The sequence below is a fragment of the Amia ocellicauda genome, chromosome 11, assembly GCF_036373705.1.
Source record: "Amia ocellicauda isolate fAmiCal2 chromosome 11, fAmiCal2.hap1, whole genome shotgun sequence".
NCBI lineage: Eukaryota > Metazoa > Chordata > Actinopteri > Amiiformes > Amiidae > Amia > Amia ocellicauda.
In genome coordinates this window covers 27,202,360-27,221,312 of record NC_089860.1, presented here as the reverse complement: position 1 = coordinate 27,221,312, position 18,953 = coordinate 27,202,360, and the positions used below count along the sequence as shown (strand labels likewise).

Genomic DNA, 18,953 nt, shown 5'->3' with positions numbered 1-18,953 from the left:
TCGTAACCAATTTTACAAATGATTAGCTGCATTTGTCACGGTTACCATCTTTCCCAGGCGTTTAGCAGGTAATGTTTTTAAATGGAAGGGACTTATAAAATCAATTAGATCCTGACCTCTGAGTCCAGAGGTTGGGGTGTTGTGCTCTAGTGTAAAGATTGTCCCCCATATCATTTATTTTGCCTAAACTTTGCCTTGCCTGTTATAGAGCCCACATCTATTATTTTGTTTGTAATGTTTTAGTGTAGTGAGCACATGTGTCCTCTGGGTGGCAGTGATATGCATAGTCAACCATAAGCACATTAACTCCTGCAGACCTTCGAGTCAGTCAGTCACCGTTTGAGTCTTGGTGATTAACATGGGGACATGGATGGAGGATTAATCGTTACGGTTTTCAAAACTTAGCTGTAGATCTACTGACCGTGTCCACTAGAGTGTAGTTGATTTGGAAATAAAAGGAGGGCTGATCAATATTACACTCAAACACAGGACAAGCAAGGCAAACACAGGTCGGGTTCTTGCTGCGCACATTTGCGCAGTTGTGCACAGATCCACTCCCATTGGTAGAGCAGCGCAGATCTACGCAAAACTGCGGACATCTGCGCTACATGAACGCAACCCTAAATGAACTGGTGTGTATATTCAAAAGGGTTCATTAAAAAAAATGGAAAAGTGTATTGAAGATACCCGTTGAATTATTAAAGGATAATGTATACACTTTAAAAGCAATACATTGTATTTAGACTTTATCCTAATTGACTATTCACAATTAGCATTTTAACAGATTCAAAAACTCAAATGCAAGCCTTCCACACACGTAGAGACTAAATTGCCTCGAATCTACCAATCGCCGCAGTTTTTTTGTATGCCTGAATTGCAAAAGAAATAAGTACAGAGTGAGACAAATAATAATTGTACGAATAAGTAAATTAATTAATCCAGAAATGAAGAAATAAAATATCTAAGTAAGCAAAGAACAGATATGCGAAGACATAATCAAATACACAAATAAACAAACACCTAAACAAATAAATCCATGAATGAGGAAATAAACTAACTAACTAACTAACTAAATAAATAACTAAATAAATGACGAAGTTGTGAATCACTTTGAACACAGCGCTCTGCGGCTTTAACTCGAGTAAGACGTCATCAGTCCTGCCCGGGCGCCGTGCGTGGCAGTGACGTAGGGCACGGCGGTGACGTAGAGCACAGACCTAGTAACCTCCCTCAGCCGCTCGGAAAGAGAGAGCGACACTGTACCGAGGAACAAAAAAGACGCGAAGCGGTCGTTGTTTTGCCGTCCACTTTCTCCGGGATTGTTACGGGATTTCAATGAACAGCCTGTTCTTTGTAAGTCTGAATCTCTTCCTCGCTTTGTTTCCATCCCACGTAGAGAGATCGCAGGACGGGAGGAAGTGTGTGGGACGCAGAAGTTAAATGAAAGTACCAGCGAGCGGTCGAGTAGTCCGACCAGGCGGCAGCCATTAGTTCAGTAGTAGTGCGAGCTCTCTCCCCACATCATTGCCGTTTTCAGTGATTTCGGGCTCGTCTGTTTCACTTTGCCGTCTCCTCGTTGCGTGTCGTGTTGGCCTCGGTGTGTCTCAATAACGGGGTGAGCCGCCCTGTGCTCGGGGGAGATCTTGATTACGTTCAAAGATGGTTTCAGTTGAGATGAACCGCCTTTGTTAGCTTCCCAACCGATACTTTTGAAGTCCGTTGGATACTTTATAACGCGGCCGAGGTTCACATTGAATACCTGGGCTGTGCGTGTGTGTCTGCGTAGGATTGGTTATTTAGGCGCTGTGCTTAAAATATTCATTGCATGCGGTATTATTAAATGTATATGCTACTTATTTGTTGTGCTGAAAAGACCAGCAAACTGTTGGGGGGGGGGGGGGGGGGGTGATACCATCCAGAAATGGCCAGATTACGTGAAAGGAATAGTTGACACTTGATTTCCACTCAATCTGACATGTGGATGGGATGGGTTTCTTGCAAATAATCGGGATATATCCGATGAAACTCAAGAAATCGTCCATAATGGTGTTGCACTTGCCAGGAGAGCAGACGGCTGTAGCAACAAGAGACACGCCAGTGGTTGTGAATACTCGCTTACAAGGGTGAAGTTTGTATGTCCTTGTGTTGCATGTCGGTGTACTGTGGCGTGTACATACTACATGCAAAGTGGCGTCGGTTTTCCGAAGAAACATACGACAGTGTATTCAAATCGGTTCGGGTCGTGGAAGAACTGTCAGGCAACATGCGTCACGACCACGTTGGTATCCGTAACGGGGAGTGATGCTGCCCAGGGATCTCGTCTGCTGCGGGATTACACGGACTGAGAGCTCGCACAATGTGTGTGCATTGTCCTTGTCAGTGAAATTAGCGGTGTTGTTTGAAACCAATCTCTTCCCGTGTGCGGCTCTTGCCACAGTATCTGCCGCCGGTCCATTTGTCGGGCCCATCCCTTGTACTTTGTCCTTGTGCTGGAATGCAATGGCAAGCCGTTACAGTAGCAGTGTCATGCCAAGGCCCCACACGCCGTAGAAACCGCCTGGTGAGGAGATCCTATTGTGCCGTCCTGCTAGTCATTTAACCCTCCCCTTCCTGTAGAGATGAAAGTGCACCCTTTTTTACGTGTGCTGGATTCACAGGGTTGTGTTGAGGTCTTGGGGGGTGTAGTAACCGATTGCAGGGCTGACATCAGCAGTCTGACTGACCCAGTTTAGTGGTCTGGTTAATGCAGCGGTTGCCATACGGATTGCGCTGGTGGGGATGTCCCCGTTTCTTAGTGTCGGCGACAGAGGAGCCCCCTCCTGTTCAAGGAAGCTGCTCTTTGTTTTGTGCAATTGAGTGTGCAGCCCCACCCCGCCATTTGACATTACTTGCTAGAATTGCAGTTTTGGCTACTGTTTGATTATTGACTAACTGTTACAGAAAAGAGGACAGCGGATTTAACTCAAGCTCCCGCAAGTAGGCTGCTAGTTTCTGCTTCTGAGATGCTAGTTTGTATGGTTTGTTTTAGATGGAGGTGTATGATGTATTGCGGTTTTAAATTGGACTCAATAAACAAATCTGCTGTTCATACATTTGTGTGTGTGTTGTAGAAAGCAATTTTTAGTCACAGACATGTATTGCTTTTTAAAAATGTAAAGTGTAATTTAAATTGAATGTATGTCTGATCCCCTTTCATGAATACTGTACATACATTTTTTGTAGTAGCTACACTGCTAAACTAATAATTCATCATTAAATTATTCATCATGCTAACATTAGTGTAAAATCATTTTAAAGATCATATTTTGGTGTTAGTGTACACAAGTCTGTCCAACAAATCCAATAGGTAACTGACTGACCTAGTTATTATTAAAGCTAATTGACACATGATGCTTTATAAATGCTCCTGCAATAGCACTTAAAATCCAGATAAAGAAATACCTTCTGGCTGTGCCTATGCTATGACTCCATCCAGCCACAAAGGCAACACATTGCAAGCTGTTTTCAAATTACACCAGACTGTTGATGCCATCAATAATAGGCTAATAAGCACACAAGCTTGTTTGTTTTATCCTGGGTTTTCCTGTGGACAATCAGTCAGAAGCAACAAGCAACATATTTTCCTACTTCCCATGGAAGTTTGACACCAGAAAATATGTGTGGTGTAGCATTCACGTGCACAATGTGGCTCTCATGATATTGTAAGTCAGTATTGGCTTACAGTTACTGTTTTGGAATGAGTGGCCTTTGAATGTACTTCTTTTGGTCATGCAGTTTCTGTCCTGAGTTATCTTATAAAGTCTAACAGACTAATAATGTTGATCTATCAATCCAGTATCAATATAGCTAATGTGCTGTTAACAAAATTGTTTAGCTACTTAAAAAAAAAAAGATTTATACTGGTGAATGGGGAAAAAAAGCTTGGGCAATTTGCACTCTGAACATGCTTTAGTGTTGCCTTTACTTCAGTTTCTTGCAAGTGCTGTTGATGCAGGATTTCTAAATAGATCAGAGTCGGTTTCTACTATTTTCCATGTAAACAGTGTTTCGGGTCACTGATGGCTATTGCAGTTTGCCGTGCCAGCCAGTGAGTCTTCGTGTGTTGTAAGTACGTGTTGAACTGAGGAGTGGCAACATGGTGTCGAGCTGCGTCTCTGGCTTCGTGACTTGAGTGCTGCGACTCATCGCTGGGGGTTATTAGAAATGAATGAGGAGACGCTGTCAGACTGAGAACAGGACAGATTAGTTATTTATTTTGATTTTTTTTTTGCTCTGCTGCGGTTTCCACTAGCTTGCTTTGTTGACGGGCAAATACTGTCTGTATGCCCCCTCTGCACACGGAGAAAAATGTTCTGATGGTTTCTGCCCCATTGTGTCTTTAGTGCTGATAATATTGTTGGTAGAAAGATCAAGGAAATCCCAACTCTTTCACATGTTAGATTCTAGAGCTAGCAGGATTGTCCTCATAACTTCAGTTCTTCATGAATGTGTGAACTTTTATTATGGTTATTTGAGCTATACTGTCACCCACAACCTACTCCCCATGTATTTGATTGTAAAACTATTCTTGGCAGGGGCTGTGGTACCCTTTTCATTTCTTATTTCCCTCTCCTTTTAAAAGTCTGGTAAACATTGGGGGTGGGAGCGCTGTGGTGCTGTCTGTCCCCAGTGTCATGTTAATCCCAGCAGGTCTTCTGAAAGCAGCTTTTCTTGGACCTCAGCATGGAATCAACCTAGCTGCTGCTTCTGCTTATAATGAAACACTGCTTCTCAGAGATCTTTATTAAATATTTAAAGAAGACCGCTGTTTACAGTCCCTCTCAAGAAGGGCCTGTGCTTGCCGAGAGCTCTGTTTGCCTGTGATATCATGCAACATCAGTCAAGATTCCCTCCCCTCTCCCCTCTCCCCTCTATGAATCTAATTAACTCTGCTGGCAAAGGCTATCTGCAGCATTTGCTTGCCCTGCCCTGCAGAAACCATGTTAAAGTAACATGAAATGTGTGCAGGCGCTTATAGGTGTATTGGAAATTGAATGGAATAGAGAGGACATTCCATTTTGCTGATCTTCCACAACAGGAAAGACTCAGTAATGGTTTAATTTGAATCGCTCTTAATTCCCTTTTCTTTTTAAGCAAATAAATGCATCTTGTTTTTGTTTGTGGGTGATTGGTCAGGATTTGGCAGACTTGTAAGTTTCTTAGAAAATGACAATTAATGCAGAATCTGGGACCTGATAGACTTTCCTGACACAACTGTAGAGCTAGGCTGTTTTTTGTTTTTAATTCATCATGGCTAAAATAATGAGATCACTCGTAATATATCATGCACGTTCCCTCTTCAGTTGCTTTGTTTTCCATATCTAGAAGCCCACATGCTCACTCATGGTTTGTTCAGGTTGATGAAAACTCCCTGTATAGCATTGGTGTCATTATGCCACTTTGTCACCTTTTGACCTCCTGAACAATCATTCTTCTGAAAGCAGAAGGTTTGATAGTCTGCTTTTACATTAGTTGCGTGTGATAAGGGCATGGAATTATAGCACTGCTTCACTCAGAGTGAACCCTGAAGGGGTGGCCCATACCAGCCACCGTGTTCAGCTTCACGTAGTTGACATTAAGAAGAATCTACATAGGCGTCAACAAGAATTTATAGATGTATTGTTCAATTATGAAACCTAGTGCTGTACATGATATGATCCTGTTAATTAACCATAAAGTAGGATGATTTTCAGATTCATAACTACATGTTCTTTTTTTAATTTTAATATAAACTCATGGTTATCCTAGAATGTTTTCAGATAAGTGGCTTCAGATCCATCCACAAGACCAGTTTCCTGCTTCCCCTTAAATAATCCTTTGAATACCCTTATTTGCGTCCTGTAAAATATTGATTTGGCCTTCGGGGAGAAAGTTATCCTTTCAAAGAACAGTCATTACCCTATGAGCACACAGTACACAGCCAGCATGCATGTGGTTAGGTCAGGGGCTTTTCCTGGTCGGTATGCGATGACTAATGTGTGAGTGTTACTGTTCAGAACAGGACATTGTGAAATCCTTCAGGAGACATTGGACTCGGACTCAGGTTACTGACCTCGTGGAGGGAAAGAACAGGGATGGGGAGGTCAGCTGTGCTTTGTGGAGCAGGCACAGTACCGTTTAGGGACAGCGTCATTTCCCTACAAGTGTTCATTTACATAAGCAAATTGTTCTGTTCTGTAGCAGGGGATTTTTGAGTCGACGTGTTGAAATGTAACTACTTCCTACAAGCTGCTGTTTTAAGTACTCATGCCAAGAAGTTTAGTTGGAACCATAATTAATATTAACAGCCTAGTGTCTTTTGTTTAGTTGACGGCATGAGGGTTTTGGTGCATTTGTCAATTTACATTATTTTTCATTCAATGTCCTGAAACATTTTGTACTAATGTGTGTTCATGGTTTTCACTGTTACTTTGCATGTTACATAAAGGCTGTTAAACTAGATTTCCTGACTGTTCAGTGTCTCTTGAATCCATCGTTAACCTCCTGCTAATGTCATAGTTGCATTTTAATTTAACTTTTTCTGAAGGCAAGATAAATGTGTGAACAGGTTTGATTTTATTTGATGTATGGAAACAACACAGCTTTCTTCCTGCTGCTGAGGGCACATCATGTGCCGCAGTTTAGGTGCCAAATAAGGCAACTTCCTCCAACTGTCAAGTCAAGGAAGACTGAAAGTAAAAATGTGAGACTCCCAACAGCTCGCTCTGTTAGAGGCTCTTAGCCTTTTTGGACATGACCTCTTTGATAGAGCTGATTAGATTCACAATAGCAGATTATGCTATTGGGGCGGTTGTGTACTTGAATTTGCCATCATTACAGCAGTTACTTAAGGTAGAAGGAACTTTCATCTGAGAAGTCTGTCATTGCTGTTTATTCTCCCCTTTCTTTTGAAGTAATTGTCATTATCTTAGCAAAGATTGTTTCCATATTACAGCAAAAGCTTCAAAACAAGTACTGGCACAAAATATTGCATGTTTCTTGTTATGCTATCTGGCGTATGCAGGAAAAGATGGTCACTTTTCAAGAAATATCAATGACTGTGATAAAAGATGCTTTTACTAGCTTTGCGTGTTCAGTTTACCACCCCCGGGTTCTAGAACTCTAGATAATACAATGATGTCAGAGAAACACTGATGATGGATGCTTTACTGATCACAGGAAACAAGTTTTCTGAATTGAACAGCAGTTAAATGATAAATGCTCTGAGAGGGAGGGAAAAAATATTAGAAGTGTTAACTTGTTTCTAAAGTTTAAAAGTTTGGTGCTTTTGCTTGTAAACTGCTTTCATTATATGTATTCAACCTCCGCAGAAAATGTGTCAAAACACTGCAGTGTTCTTTTCCTTTTATCTGTTATTGAAGCTCAAAATGAAATTACATTTTGCTACATAGAAAATTTAATCATTAAACCCATTCTGGAAGCTCTCGCCTCAATCTTAGTGTGTTAACTGTGCACTTCAGGTGGGCTGTTTACTATTGCTCTAGTAGTATTAGCATGTAGCTAACAAGAGATTATTAATGTGCTTAAAGTTTGAAAGTATCATTTAAATCTTTTTGCAGTAAAAGTCTCCTGGCTTTTATATATATATATAATATATATAATGTGTGTTTGTATGTATATGTATGTATATATATATATATATATATATATATATATATATGTGTGTATATATATATATATATATATATATATATATATATATATATATATATATATATATATATATATATATATATATATATATATATATATAATGTATATATTTTTTCCCCTCTAAGTCCACTTACACCAATTCAATAATATTGTAGTACAGAAAATATTTAACACTTCTGCTTATCTGCAAATATCTGCATGTCGGGGGTCCCCGAGGTTTTTGGCTTTAATTTTAGCTGAGCTTTCAGTTACTTAATTTAGCTCATTGTTAGTGCAGCTCAAATCAAGATTAACTTGATCGTTAGCCAATGATTTAATATAGCTCTAAGTCTTGAGGGATTTGGACTCTCCAGCACTGGTGTTTGATAACATGGGTTCAAGTGGTCATGGTTCATGTAAGGCTAAATATGAGTACCTGTGTTCTGAAGCTGAAGTTCAAGTGTTTGATCATTGGTTCCAAGGCATGGGTGTGGCGTCCTGCTAAGCATGGTGTGAGACTGCAGAGGGGACGACACTGTGCAGTTACTCTCAAGTAGCAGCAGCAGCAGCAGCAGCAGCATCGTTAACCACTCTGAAAGGCAAGTCACTGGGTTCCCATTTCCAGCCTAAGTCTTTCAACGTGGTGCAAGTCTCTGTGCGCTGCAGCTTCTGGATGCTGTTTTTTGAGAAGGCTGCGTACGATTAGGGAATCTCCCCTAACCATTTGGAAGTGTGTACGGGAAGCAGCAGCAGCAGGACTGCTTTCCCACCCTTTGGAAGTCTCTGGGTGCTTACTAAGCCCTGCATCTCAACATCTCTAACTGCTGTGTGTTGTTCAGGAAGCATACTGAGAGGATGAAGACTTCCTACCTTGGATTGAATGCCGAATGTTTTTCAATCTTTGTGGTACAATACTGATTACTTGCTGGTTGACATGAGTCATTAAGCCCCCACCTTTTTTCTTTTTTTTGTTCAGCACTTTTCAGCAGTCAGTTTCAAAGTAGTTTTTTCCTGGGCTACCATAGCAATAGTCGGTTTTAGAACTCTCCTCTTTGAGTGTCAGATCTACTCAAACACCCTCAAATCTACTGTTAACCTCACCCTGTCATACTCCCGGGGGGTACCGTGGGATACATGCCCTTGCAGCACCCCACCCCCCACCCCGCCCTCCCTGATTTGCCTTTACTCTGGCACTGATCCGTTTGATTTAATGACTGACTGATTGTAACTGGAATGCTGATGTTTTTCCAGGATGCAAGCAGTTTGTTTCATGCATCTTCCAACTTCACCCCCCCACCCCTGTTGACTATGTGCTGTGATGATGGTCTTCAATCTGCTTTTGGCACAGTATGTCGCAGATGACATAGAGTACTCAAGAGGCTCATTCTGCAAACTGCTGCAGCTGTGATTGCTTCCTGCTCACCTCTTCAAATTCAGAAGGGCTGAGTCAGAAAATGAGTCATGCATTTGGCAAGAAAGCATTTTGAACACCTGCAGTGTACTCCTGTGGCCACTGCATGTGGTTCATTGAAACTGGGCAGGTTGATACACCTGTTACACATTCGGTCATTTCTCTTAAAAGTTCTACTGAAACTTATAGGAGAAATATTGCTATTGCTGCACATGAAATACAGCACTGAAAACAATCGCTGGCAAATAAGTCCGATCCAGTTAGTGCAATGCCATGCATCCTGTTTTCGCAATGTTTCCTGATAGTTAAATAGCTAAGATTGTGTCTCAAATTCCCATTCCAGTATAGCCTGTGATGTCAATGGCAAAATTGGAATTGGAATTTTGAATGGATCTGAAAAATTATTGGAATTGACCCAACCCTGCATTTTGTGCTTGGTTTGCTTTTGACAAGATTTTGTACACATTTGAAAAGCATAAGGGCAAATTGTGTCACTTTAAACTAACCAGGCACGCAAAAAAAACCAACAACTACAATTGCATTTTAACTTTCTTGTTGTAGTTGTTGGTTTGGTCCAACCCAGATTGGAATCTCTTGATGTTTGAAACCAGACTGTATCTTAACCAGCCCTGAATAGTCCAGGCGGGGCAGTGTGCAGTCATGGAGTGATTTCTCACACTCCCATCATGCTTTTAAAGCGGGTGGCTATTTCAGGTTGGCTGTCAGTTTATTGTGATATGGACAGCACAAGGAACAAACTTGGTTTGACTTGCATGTGGAAAAGAATTCCCCCTTGTTTCGGAGTTTTAAAATAGGACATCTAATTAAAGGTGGTGTGAATGTTTTAAATCCCTTGCTATCTTAAGCAGGGTTCCTCTCTTTTGGCATTCTTCCATGAAGAAGCATATTCTCATTGTTCTGCTATTCCCAATGGGGGGAAAATGTGCTTCACTTCACAAGTTACAGATGCATGTTATTCACAGGTGAGCTGGGCAGTATGAAAAACAAACCAGCAACACATAAATAAAAGCGCTGTGTGTTGAACATATAGTCTTGAGGTTGAGAACCTGGAGACATGCTGCATTTCACCTCGCCCAGGGAGAGACTTAACAATTCCACACCTGTGATGAACACCCAAGGGCCCTATGAAACAGTACATATTCCATCTCTTGCTGAAGATAAAAACTGTGCATTGATATTTACTTTTTCTTCTTGTAGTTTGTTTTTGTTATTTTTGCTTCCCTGGTTAGTTTAGTGACACATTGATGACCTAATGCCTTTCAGATTTGTACAAAAACATGTCAAAGGCAAACTAAGCATTGAAATGCAGGGTGGGGGTCTATTTCCTTTTTCAGACCCATTCAAAATTCCAATTAATTTTGCCACTGACAAATTGCTTAGCAGTTGTCTGTTATTCAGAGCAATACAGCTTCTTTTGTGGGAATTTGTTTGTTCTGGATTTCTGGTTTCCATGGGGCAGCTAGAAGTAGCAAGGATTTGTTGAACAAATCTGCTGGTCCCAGAGGGCAGGTTAGAACATGTTGGTGGGGGGGTTGTACTGGCACTGGTGGCTTCCTCATGACCTTAAACATGTGACCTTAAAGTGTTTAGCTCTGTGAGAGTTTCCCTTTCTCCACCCCCTTCTTTGGATCTATGAATTATGGTGTAGGTAGTGGGTCATGGGGAAATGGCAGTATGTCCATGGGCATGTATTTTTTCTAAAATTATGCAGCTCGGGCCAAGCAAATGCAACTTGCAGGCTTATACCATCCGAGAGAGTTCACACATTCACAGATTGCTTTAAACACCTTTCTGGTCCATATGTTCCTTGCCTAATGTTTTTAAATATTGTATGGTACATGCCACTCCCTTCTGAAATATCTGCATGGTTCAAACCAGTCACATCTTGGAAGCATGTTTTGACTGGCTTCTGATATTGCCAACCTGTTATTTAATTGAAATGTTTTTCCTTCAAAGCAAGTTTTGATGCATGCAGCCTTCCAGCATGTTGAATGTGGGGGGTGGGGGGAAGAGTGTTGTGGGGATGTTGAGTTGTGTTCAGGTGTTTGTCGCTTAGGGGTTAACCCTTTTCCTCATAAGGATATTCCCTCCTATTGGTTACAATATGACACTTATGAGGGGGGCCTACTTGATTTGAGATTTTCAGGCTTTGGTCAAACTATTGTTGTGGTCTGGACTTGCCATATCCGATTGCATAATTTTCTCTGTAACCAGTTTAACGATCTTGCAGTCAGTCAGTCTTTGATAAAATAATATAGCTTTCTTGAACGCAACAGTAAAATTTGCAACTATACCAGCTGACTGATGTTTGAAGGTATTAAAGCTATTGACACAGCCATTTTAATGAAGCTGTTCAACTGACAGGTTAAGGGAGAACCTCCTCGTCTTGTTTACAGGTGTATCGTTTCCAGGGTGGCTGTCCGATTGTTACTAATGTTGCCTGCAGGGTACGGTTTCAGAGCAACCTGTAAAGAGGTTCACTGGGTGAAGTGTAATTCAGGCTCGTCTCCTTTCTTTGTCACTGCATAGGCCTTCAAGGGTGTTGTGTGGAGTCTCCAGTGATGACTGACATATAGTTATTCAAGCCCATGAGACACATTCATTCTTTATTACTTTTCAGGAGTATATATATATGTGTCTGCAAACAAGTTACTTTGGGCTGTGGATTTAGTGGATTTCCTAGATTTAATTAAATCAACTGGTTTCATAGTGTCAATCCCACACATTCTGCTGAAGTTCACCTGAAGGACAGATTTTTTTTCCCCACTTAAGTACTTGCCAGTCTGCACTAGGAAATTGTCAGAGGAAATACTAGTTGTTGTAACAATGATTGCTGAGGAAGAGTGATCTGTTCTTCTGTTGTACAAGGCAAGGGTTCATGTCAGGTGCCTTTCAGTAAGACCACCAAACCAATGTGCAGTGGTTTGGGCTCCCTGTCCAGTGTAGGGATCTTGAAAGTGACTATTATTTAATGTATGCTCAGTTATATTCATTAATACAAATATATGCACCATTTTAAATATTTATATTAACAAAACATTCAAGTGGTAAATATTAAAAAACTATAGGATAAGTTAGTGCACTTGTCCTAAAATTAGAAGAGCCCTGTGTGACTGCTTGTTTAACACTGTTTTCTCTACAAACCTGGCAGGTAATTTTCCCATCTTCAGTGCATAGCCTGAAATACTATCGTCACCAAGATTGCTGGAAGCCTTTTATGAGTCTCTTAGCACCTGAACATGCAATGTCACATTCACTGTCTGATCCTTGAAGATTTTCATTTTCAGTTTTGTTGTTTTTCTTCTGAACCCAGCACGTTTCCTCACCGTGGGGGCGTCCTAGATCATTCCCTTGCTCTGTCATTCTCTCGCTGTCCTACTTCGGATGAATTTGGATGCAGGGGATAACATTAGGTCCTTCAAAGTTTTAGGCATAACTTCCACTGCCAGGAGCCATTAATTTAATGGGCAAATTAAAATCAACAAATATTATGAATATTATGCAATCTAATTTTAAGTTGTAGTTTTATCCAGCCACTTGCCATAAACCTTTTGAACTACAAAAATAATGAAATGGAAATAATAAACAAAAAAATCTGAACAGAAAAAAGTTTACTTGCACTTACGCTGCAATACAGCCAAAACTGAAAAATGGCTTATATAGCCTATATAACAGAGCTAAAAAGCAATTTACTGGTATATGCAAAACTAGACGAATGAACTAGGAAATAGAAAGTTTAAAATGTTTTTTGTCTTCGTGATGTATAGATTTGTGTGTATCTTTCATAACTGCAGAGATTATTTGTGAAACCTGTCAGATAGAAGCTCTTGGTGGTTCTAGTGTTAACAGAACTGGCTGGAGTAATGCAGCACCAGGGTGGCAAATGGGGGCAGATAAGGTAAGTGCAGTGGTAGTTTTAGGGTTATATGTAGGCTAATGGTGAAATAAGATGTAAATGCCACCCCCTAAAAAATACAAATGTATAGCTGTGTTAAACACACACAAATGTCTTAACTTTGGTAATCTGAATAATTTTCCACAAGATAACTTCTGTCTTGTGCAGTGTGAAGGAGTGTGGTCAGAAAGGGGACTAATATGTGCTCCAGTGCTCCTCCATGTGCAATATTGTAAAATTTATCTTTAAAAGCTGATTTTCTAAAAAGTGATAAAAGCAAATGCAGCATAATTACAATCTTAATTAGGACATAATGGAGAGTTAGATTTTTGTATGTGTTTTGTAACCTGGGGTGTGGGGCTGAGCGGTCCATGGAAATGGTTGCATTAGCTCAGTGGTCAGCTGGCCAATTAAATTTGAGAAACACTGCTATGAATAATCTACAATCCCCCCCAGTCAATTTAAATCTCTGACGGATGTCAACAAGCTGCTGTAGTCAGATTTCTTCAGTTAACCTTCATATTTAGTGCGTATAACCTCAGTTATGATGAATATATATCTATTTTTTTTTTCTCACTGACAAATTGTCAGCCCCTGTAAATTGGCCTCTGGACTTTGATCCTGGTCCAAATTCAGGTTTCTCCACTTCACTGTTTGAAAGCATTTCCTGTCAGTGATCAGTGCGTTAACCGCTTTACATCAAACTACTCTCACTGCACATACCCCCCTTGTCTTCTATTAGACTTAATTAAAGGCACATTTGAACCCCAAAGGCAAGATTTTGACTGAGGTGTGACTTAGTACATTGTCTCTTTAAAGCATGAAAAGAGGAGGTGGTGGAGCATTTTGTAAAGCAAGAGGTTATTGGATATTTCTCCAACTCCCTGGGCGGGGGTGGTTTCGCGCTCTTTCAGTTTTACTTCCTGGTTAGTGAAACCCAAGCAAGTACAGAGCTGGTAGTTGAGGTTCTGCCGGTTTGTGCTGGAGCCTGTCATTCTTCTGTGCCCGTGCCCCACTGCCATTTGCCCTTCCGCCTCACGTGCTGACACTCCACCTCCCTTGGGAGTGTGTTTTTTCTTGAGACATTAAAGCAGCAGTGTATACCCTTTTTATGCACATGTGCTTTACAATTTACTTATTTTTATGCTGAACAATTGTCTAAATGATTCACAGCTTGCACAGGGTGTAAAAAAAAATACATCACTTTTTGCTTATTTGCTGTTGCACGGTGCTTAGGAGCTGTCTTGAAGTCTTCCACGGTCTTAATGTTTGTGGCTGGAAAGGCTTACATTCAGTGTGGAGTGAGATAGGATAGGCAGAGCTACGTGATGGTATTGCTCTTATCGCACCCAGCCGAACTCTATGTTCTCCTGAGCAAGGACTCCACTCTGAAAATAAGGCTGTGCTCTGTGTGTGACACAGCACTTAGTCATTCTCCTAGACAGCGAGTGGGATTCCCTTCCTAGTATTAGCAAGCTTTTCTTGGGCAATTGGCATCTTTAGGCTATATACTATACAGTCTCTTATGTACCTACAAATATGCCATGTTTGGAACACTTGTCAGATAATTCTGGTCTTTTTTTGGGGGGGTGGTTTAAATTTTGACTTTTGAAATTAAACTGTAATGCTTTAAAGCTGAACAGTAAACCATATTTGTCACTCCTTTTGGATTCTGGAGCTCATGCTTTAATGATATACGAGTTATTTGCTGGGTGCAACATGCTGAAAGCCCATTTTGGGGGGGGGGGGATGCATTATTTCATTGAGTTTTTGTTACAGTATAGAGAAGGAACTGTTAGTGTGCACAGCACATATTATAACATTAAGTGAACTACAAGAGAACAAATCTAGACTAGAGCCCAACCGATACTGTCTTTTTGGGTCTGATACCGATGCCGATAATTGGAAAGCTAAATTTCCCGATTACCGATATATCTGCCGATATTTACTTTTTCGTTAGCATGCAAAAGAGACATTTTATAGCATGGATCCCTCAAATCTCTCCCTATCAGAGAGAAATTGTCAAATATGCACTGAAGGCAGGATTTTTACATAATATGCTAGTAATACATAGTTTTCATAATAAATAACCACAAATCAAACATTGTAAAAATTAATTTGAATAAGGTAGAAAAAAGGAAAAATATAAAAATGTGCATGTTCTATACATTATAGCAAATAAGATAGTGGTCTAGCTTATATTAGCATTTTACAGGTGTCTGTTCTCTTAAATCCTCAGTGCTCAATACTGCCGATACAACAGGGGCAGGTATAGTGCAGGCAGCACAACTGCATTTGTTTAAAAAAAAGAAAAAAAAAAAGAATTAAAAAATGCCCTCGAAAGTGTAACTTAATTGAACGTGCATGTTAAACGTATTGCAATTCGAATCACAGCCAAAACACACTACAGTGAGGGAAATAAGTATTTGATCCCCTATCAATCAGCAAGATTTCTGGCTCCCAGGTGTCTTTTATACAGGTAACGAGCTGAGATTAAGAGCACTCTCTTAAAGGGAGTGCTCCTAATCTCAGCTCGTTACCTGTATAAAAGACACCTGTCCACAGAATCAATCAATCAATCAGATTCCAAACTCTCCACCATGGCCAAGACCAAAGAGCTGTCCAAGGATGTCAGGGACAAGATTGTAGACCTACACAAGGCTGGAATGGGCTACAAGACCATCGCCAAGCAGCTTGGTGAGAAGGTGACAACAGTTGGTGCGATTATTCGCAAATGGAAGAAACACAAAATAACTGTCAGTCTCCCTCGGTCTGGGGCTCCATGCAAGATCTCACCTCGTGGAGTTTCAATGATCATGAGAACGGTGAGGAAGCAGCCCAGAACTACACGGGAGGATCTTGTTAATGATCTCAAGGCAGCTGGGACCATAGTCGCCGTGAAGGACTGAAATCCTGCAGCGCCCGCAAGGTCCCCCTGCTCAAGAAAGCACATGTACAGGCCCGTCTGAAGTTTGCCAATGAACATCTGAATGATTCAGAGGAGAACTGGGTGAAAGTGTTGTGGTCAGATGAGACCAAAATTGAGCTCTTTGGCATCAACTCAACTCGCCGTGTTTGGAGGAGGAGGAATGACCCCAAGAACACCATCCCCACTGTCAAATATGGAGGTGGAAACATTATGCTTTGGGGGTGTTTTTCTGCTAAGGGGACAGGACAACTGCACTGCATCAAAGGGACGATGGACGGGGCCATGTATCGTCAAATCTTGGGTGAGAACCTCCTTCCCTCAGCCAGGGCATTGAAAATGGGTCATGGATGGGTATTCCAGCATGACAATGACACAAAACACACCACCAAGGCAACAAAGGAGTGGCTCAATAAGAAGCACATTAAGGTCCTGGAGTGGCCTAGCCAGTCTCCAGACCTTAAACCCATAGAAAATCTGTGGAGGGAGCTGAAGGTTCGAGTTGCCAAACGTCAGCCTCGAAACCTTAATGACTTGGAGAGGATCTGCAAAGAGGAGTGGGACAAAATCCCTCCTGAGATGTGTGCAAACCTGGTGGCCAACTACAAGAAACATCTGACCTCTGTGATTGCCAACAAGGGTTTTGCCACCAAGTACTAAGTCGAAGGGGTCAAATACTTATTTCCCTCATTAACATGCTAATCAATTTTGTAACTTTTTTGAAATGCGTTTTTCTGGATTTTTTTGTTGTTATTCTGTCTCTCACTGTTTAAACACCTACCATTAAAATTATAGACTGATCATTTCTCTGTCAGTGGGCAAACGTACAAAATGAGCAGGGGATCAAATACTTTTTTCCCTCACTGTATAGAATTTGAAATAGTTTTATAAATGTATAGTTTGTTATATTCAACATTGTCTGAGATTCATTTTGCATTAATTTTCTTTAGATTGTTCTCTGATCTGAGCTTGCTTGTCATTGTCATGCGTGTCACTTCAGTTAACATTTACTGTTTTTCTTTATTTTAATTGCTATTGTGAATTTTGAAAAGCAATTTAATTAACTTTTCAGTAAAAATGTGACTGCCATAGTAATCTTCAGTCTAACAAAAATGAGCAATCAAACCATGGATGCAGCACAGTTTTCAAAAATACCTTCTATTGGTTATGAGGGTTTTAGTAAAGCACACGTTTATTGGTTTATGAGCCCAATGTTTTTCTATGGGTGTATTTGTTTCATCACTGTGCTCAGTAGTGTAGTGTGCGCGCAGCGCTGCGCATGAGAATCACTGTGGAGTCGGAAGCTTCCAGCGGAAACTAAAGCACCACTGTTAAAAATAATGCTAAAACATTCTAATACCGAATGTAAAATCAAACAAATGTATTTATTGTCTGAAGTCTGACGAAGGATTTTATGGTAATTGGAAAAATATTTAGCCAATAGTTTGAGAATTTCGGTGCATTACCGGTGGAATAGGTGACGATACAGATATTTCTGTTAAAGGTCAAAATCGGCCGATTTAATATCACTGCATTTATCTAGTCAGACTTGAGACACTTGTGCAGAGTGCGAAGTGTGTTCAGAAAGGGGACTAATATGTACTCCAGTGCTCCTCTATGTATAATATTTTTAAATGATCTTTAATGATCTTTGCACCATAATTACAATCTTACTAAGGAAATGTTTAATCTTTTGTATTTTGTTTTTTGAAATATTGATTACCTTTTGGTTAGGTATGATTTAAAATTAAAATGTCTTGCATTAGTTTATCTTGTGTTTTACAGGCAGTGGAACAGATGCAGTTTTTTCTGAAGCTGATCTGGCCTTTTTTAACCTGCTGCACTCTACTTTCAATAGAATAATGGAAATTATCATTGCAAAGGATTGGGAACTGAGCGAAGCAAATTGATTGGAATGAGTAGTGTTCTGTTACTGAGGGATTTTGTTTTTAGCAGTGTAATTTGTTCTTAATGGATCCTATTTCCAGCAGAGCAATCGTTCAGTGTGCTGCTCAACAAGGAGGGGCATCTATCAGAGTGGAGTTGCCCCCCAAGCTAAATAGTTGGAAAATGTAGTATAAGGTATGACCCTATAAATCTTTTCTCAGTCTATGCTAAGCCCCTGGATTTTTATTTTATTGAAAACATTTTAAATTAAAATCTGTTCTTGGTTTGAGTCGCTTTGCCGAGAGCGCAGGCCCTGGATTGTCAGCGGCTATTTAAATTGGTTTACTTTTATTTTTTAATTCCCTGTCTGACACTTCTATAGTTGCTGCCTTTTTCTTGATAATTTGCCTGAAAATAAGAATTGAGATGGTGCCATCGTACCACTGTGTCTCAGGATGAGAATAAGATGCAGAAAACTCAACCAAAGCAATTGATACATGCAAATCATTTGACCCACATGCCCCCCAGTACTGGTATTCATCTCTTTCCACAAATCTTCCAAGCCGTTCAACGCTATGCAGTTTTTAAATCTTTGTAGAAGCAAATGCCATGAATGAAATTTTGTTCCAAAATCTGTCCTTTTGAGGTTCATCACAGTCAGTATTTGACAAAGATCAAATGTTCAAAGATTCAAAGGTTATTTTAGGTGTATTAGCTGCAAATCACTAGTTTATGATTTATTCTTTAGGTTTAAGGAAAATTGTAATGGATCTCTTTCCCCTCACCTCTTTAAATTGGGTTGCTTCTCCCTTGTGTAGTGATATTAATTTAAAGTTGCACTTCTGAGTTACAATTTTGTATCTGTATTTTACAGATAAGTGCCATGGAACTACAGGGCAATATAACTCTTTATAGCTAAAGACATTCTTCAGATTGATGTGTGAGCTATACTTTAGGCTGTTGAAGCTAGGCTCCCACAGACATCTGGGTAGATTATCATTGTACACCTTTCTGATGCATACAAATATTATGTATGTATTATTGTTTTAAGTAATCCTATTACATTTGTAATGCTGTGTATATGTAGTATGTTGTGCTTGTAAAACCACTGCACGCTGCCTTAGGTGAGCCTGTCACCTGCT

At 40.3% G+C, this 18,953-nt stretch overlaps 1 protein-coding gene across 1 annotated transcript in view; it reads left to right on the top strand.

Annotated features, from left to right (window-relative positions):
• Nucleotides 1–1,216: 1,216 nt before the first annotated feature.
• The window catches only part of ptp4a2b (protein tyrosine phosphatase 4A2b), a 33,764-nt gene continuing 16,027 nt past the window's right edge, over nucleotides 1,217–18,953 (top strand). Inside the window, exon 1 of the mRNA XM_066717239.1 lies at nucleotides 1,217–1,353. The gene's annotated coding sequence lies outside the window, so the exon portion shown is untranslated. The remainder of the gene's footprint in view (nucleotides 1,354–18,953) is intronic.